Source organism: Nicotiana attenuata, chromosome 11 (genome assembly GCF_001879085.1).
Source record: "Nicotiana attenuata strain UT chromosome 11, NIATTr2, whole genome shotgun sequence".
In the NCBI taxonomy this organism is placed as follows: Eukaryota; Viridiplantae; Streptophyta; class Magnoliopsida; order Solanales; family Solanaceae; genus Nicotiana; species Nicotiana attenuata.
In genome coordinates this window covers 13,225,445-13,230,874 of record NC_031999.1, presented here as the reverse complement: position 1 = coordinate 13,230,874, position 5,430 = coordinate 13,225,445, and positions in this window count along the sequence as shown.

The window sequence follows — 5,430 nt, the reverse complement described above, 5'->3', positions numbered from 1 at the left end:
AATATGGGAGGCTCCTCGATTGAGGGCTTTGTTGGTGGAGTCTTCCGGTTCTCAAGGTCTAAGGAATGTTTTTGGGGCTCATATGTATATGAACCCATTCCTTGCAAAGCATTGACATATTCAACCAAGCCTTTCTTCTCATCCACATCATGATTCAACAACAAAGCTTCCAATGGTTCTTCCACATTAATCACAACACTTGTGTCTTCAAGAATCACTTCGGTCACAAGATCCACAAACGAACACACTTCGTTGCTATTAGGCTGCCTTATTGACTTGCAAAGATGGAACACAACATTTTCATCGCCCACTCGGAAGGTGAGCTCCCCTGCTTCCACACCAACTAAGGCCTTCCCAGTAGCTAGGAAAGGTCTCCCTAATATGATCGGCACATCGTAGTCAACCTCACAGTCAAGTATCACAAAATCTGCGGGAAGTATGAACTTGTCGACCCGAACTAGAACATCATCAATTATCCCCAATAGCCTCTTCATTGTCATATCCGCCATTTGCAACCTCAAGGATGTGGGCCTTGGTTTCCCAATCCCCCATGTCTTGAACACAAAATATGGCATCAAGTTAATGCTTGCCCCCAAATAACACAAAGCTTTGGCGAAATCGGCACTACCAATAGTGCACGGAATTGTAAAGGCACCAGGGTCTTATAGCTTTGGAGCTATGGAGTGCACAATAGCACTCACTTGATGTGTCATTTTGATCATTTCACAGTTCATTGATATCTTCTTTGTTACCAAGTCCTTCGTGAACTTGGCATATCCCGGCATTTGTTTTAGAGCTTCAACCAAAGGTACATTTATGGACAAACTTTTCATCATATCAATAAATTTCTTGAACTGGTTCTCATTGTTTTATTTGGCGAGCCTTTGAGGATATGGTGGAGGAGGCCATGGCAAAGGAGCCTTGGCTTTGGGCACTACCGTTTCCGGTATGTCTATCACATGTTCCCTAGACGGGTTCACATCATTTTGTGTCTCCTCCATGTTGTCATCAATGTCTATCCTCGCTTCATCATTCACATTCTCATCATTCACTTGCACATCATTTCTCTTCTCATCGTCATCTTGCACCAACACATCATCACTCACAACCTTTCTTGGATTAGAGGTACTAGATACTCCACCTCTACCACTTCTTGTAGTCACCGCCATAGCATTGCCTGTATTGTTCCCACCCTTGGGGTCTATTACTATGTCACTTGGTAGTGCCCCCTTAGGGCGAGTATTCAAATCTTGAGAAATTTTGCCAAGTTGGACTTCTACGTTGCGGTCAGAAGTGTTGTGGGAGGCCACTTGAGCATCAGAGTCGGCGTTTTTCTTCATCATTTTCTCAAACATTGTCTCTATCTGTCCCATCTCATTATTGGAAGAGCTAGGACCTTGTGATGGATATGGAGGCGGGTTGTTTTGTTGTTGATACATCGGAGGCCTTTGAAAGCCCGGCCCCCGATTCCCTTGATTATTATTATTCTAACCCCCTTGGTTGTAATTGCCTCCCCAATTGCTATTATTGTTGCCACCCCAATTGCCTTGGTTTCCTTGGCTACCTCAATTTTGATTGTTGTTCTTCCCCATATTGCTTTGCTTGTTGTTGTTGCCACTATTCCAATTTCCTTGTTGACTTTGATTTCCCCAATTTCCTTGGGATCTCCACTGTTGTTGATTCAGAGCATTGCCCCGTTGACCTTGGTAGTTGTTCACATATTGAACCTCTTCACTTTGATCATCATATGAATCATCTTGATTGTACCCACTACCACTTTGCTCAAATCGGTCCGGATTGTTTTGACTTTGCTGACCTCGTTGCCTTCTCTTGTTGATCATCATATTCACTCCTTCCATGGCATTCACTTGTTTTGGCCCTTGAACTTGTTGCAACTGAGCATTTGCCAATTGGTTCATAGTGGTAGTCAACTCGGCTATTGCTTGGCCGTGGTCATGGAGCTCCTTATGTAGGTGAATAACATTGGGATCACTTTGTGGAACATTAGCTCGACTCTGCAACACCGAAGAAGTATCCGCCATCTCATCAAGTATTCACACGCTTCACCATATGGTGTGTTCATGAAATTTCCCCCGGTGAGTTGGTTAACTACACATTGATTCGTAGTGTTAATCCCCGTATAGAGGGTCTGCTGGATCATGGCCTCAGTCATATCGTTGTTAGGGCACTCTTTTACAATTATCCAGTACCTCTCCCAAATCTCATGTAACGGTTCGTTTGGTTCTTGTTTAAAGGCGAGTATCTCATCTATTAGCGTCGCCATATGTCCCGGAGAGAAGAACTTTGCTATGAAGTTCTCGGCCAACTCATCCCAAGTGGTGATGGAATGGTTGAGAAACCTTTCAAGCCAATCGAGAGCCTTCCCCCTTAGAGAAAATGGGAAAAGCCTTAATCTCAATGCGTCCTCAGAGACGTTAATTTGCTTGCTCTCCCAGCACGTGTCAACAAAACCTTTGAGATGCTTGTAGGCATTTTTATATGGAGCTCCAGTAAAGAAACCCCTCTGTTCCAAGAGTGTGAGCATGACATTGGTAATTTGAATGTTGCCCGCCCTAATCCGGGGCGGGACTATTGCACTTGCATAGCCTTTGTTAGGCAACACCCGATGTGCTGCCCTTGGAGGAGGTGGGGGAGGGTTTGGAATATTATCATGAGGAGGTCGGCCTCTCCTTTGTGCTTGAGGTTCGAGTTGAATCTCATCCATGTGTTCATCATCTACCTCCTCCCCCAATTGCAAATTTCCAAGGGCTTCATTGTTAAGAGCCATTTGGTACCTAAGAGCAATTCACACACAAATTAGAAAAACGAAAGGAAAGAAAAACAAAACACACAAATACTCAGATATATAGCTAAAACCATTTAACTCCCCAGTAACGGCGCCAAAAATTGTTCTGGTCCAAGCCTGCACTACTATTGAGTAGCTAGGATGGTCGATGCAGTTTTACCCAACTAGGTCGGGATCAAATCCACAGGGAGTTAATTTGTTTGGAGTTAGGTTTATATCCAAGTCTAGATGCGGGTTTTGCTCCTAATTACACTTCCACAAATGATTGGTTTATTTTCTAGTTCTACTTCTATTCTATAGCATGCATGCTATAGAAACTATGTACAATGTTTTTGTTGTTGATTTTCAAAGGTTTAAAGGGACTAGGGTAGTGACTTCTACCTAGGTGGATATCTAATGGGTAGCAAGAATCTAGGACAATCATGTGATTAATTGGGATCGTAATATAGCTATCACACCCGGGTACTCACTCTATACCTCTCGGTAGTTTGAGTGATTTTGCCCAATTTGGCTTTCTCAAGTCCAAAGTATTCATGCAATACAAGTGATATTAGCTCAAGTCGGGTATTACTATCTCTAGGTTTAACCCTTTAATTGGGGCTATCAATTTCTTGAGTTCACCATAATTCCTTGTTAGCCTAGTTTTCCTAGACTTAGTCCCTCTTTCTCAAGTAGAGACTAAGTCATAAAGGCATGAATCAGTGCTTGCAACCACTAATTCCACAGTTCTAGCAAGAACTAGGCTAAATACTACTAACCCATACACATTCAAGCCGTAAAATTCAAGATCCGTCAAATACCCACACTAGGGTTGGGTCACAACCCTAGCTATGGGTTTAGCTACTCATGGAAATAGCAGAAATCAAAGATGAAATAAAGATAAAATCCATTATACTAGATTAAAAGATAAAAATCTTATGTTAAAAGATGAATCTAATACAAAATTGTCCAAAATGGAATTTGCAGCCGTCTCACGTGTTCAGCTAAAACAAAACTTAACCTAAAAATGTCAAAATGATCTATTTATACAAAGCTGAAATTTTCGGACAAAAATACCCCTACGGAGGTTTCACGACCACGTATTCTTACCGCGGCTGCACTCTTGCTTTCGCAGACGTGTAATACTGACCGTGGTCCGCGTTTTTGACTTCTGGATCTGGGCTAAGGTTTTGTTTCGCGGGCCGTAGAATTTCCATCGCGGCCACTTAGTGGATTTTCACGGCCGCGTAATCCTATCGCGAACCGCACTCCCTGTTGTTGCTTGAATTATGAACTATCTGAATCTCATCCACCGCGGTCCGCATAATTCCAACCGCGGCCGTGGTGAGACTTCCGCGGCCGCATATTTCTGGCGCGGACCTCGCTCAACATTTAGCCTTAAATTTCACTCTCTGGTTCTTCACTTTGCGGACCACGTATTTGTGACTGCGGCCGCATTGTGGCTTCCACGGCCGCACAATATTTGTGCGGTCCGCGGTTCAGGTCTCCTGGCCCAGTCTTGGTTTTTGTTCTAGATTTGACTCTTTTATGAGTTGATTATGCCTCCTTTGGCTCATTTTGATCAATTCCAGCAAGCAAGCATATTACATTAGTTTCTGGGATTACCTTTATGCATTTTAAGCCTAAAACACAAGTAAAAGAGAGCAAATAATGGTTAAAATCCCCACTTATCAATACTCTCAGAGTATCAATTCACTCGGTCCTCCCAGTCACTCAGTCCTCACAGTTACTCAGTCCTCACAGCCACTCAGTTCTCATAGTAACTCAATCCTCCCAATCATTCTGCACTTGGCGCTCGACACTCGCACTCAGTAGATACCTGCGCTCACTGGGGGTGTGTACAGACTCCGGAGGGGCTCCTTCATCCCAAGCGCTATAACAAGCCAATCATGGCATAAATCAGTAAAACATGATGCGTCATGCAACCCAATCCATATATATCCTCACCATCAGGCCCTCGACCTCACTCAGTCATCAACCTCTCCAGTCTCTCGGGCTCTCAATGTCAGGAAATATCAGCCCACAAATAATGATGTACTGTATCAATAAATAGTAACAGAGATTGAGATATGATATGCTTATGAATGCGTATGACTGAGTATATTATGCAATGAAAGCAGATTGCTAACAGCAGAAATGACCTCAGTGGGTCCCAACAGGATAAGCATGTAGCGTAGACAAGGATTCTAGCATGGATCACAGCTCAATAGCTCAAGTACTTAGAAGTTTCATGGTTACAGGTATGATCGGGTAACTACATAGTACCACAGAAACAACAGAGTCACAATACACGGTTCACGCACACACGCCTGTCACCTAGCATGTGCGTCACCTCAGCACCAATCACATATCACGTAACTCGAGGTTTCATACCCTCAAAACTAAGTTTAGAAGTGTTACTTACCTCGAACAAGCCAAATCCAATACCGAGCAAGCCAAGCGATGCTCTGAAATGCCATATCGCGCATACCGACCTCCGAACGGCTCGAAACAAAAGCAACTCAAATACCTCAAATAAAGCCCAGGGAAACAATTCCAAATGATAAAGATCGAATCCTTAATCAATGCCCAAAACCGGCCAAAAGTTATACCCGGACCTATGCCTTAGAACCCAACAAAACTCA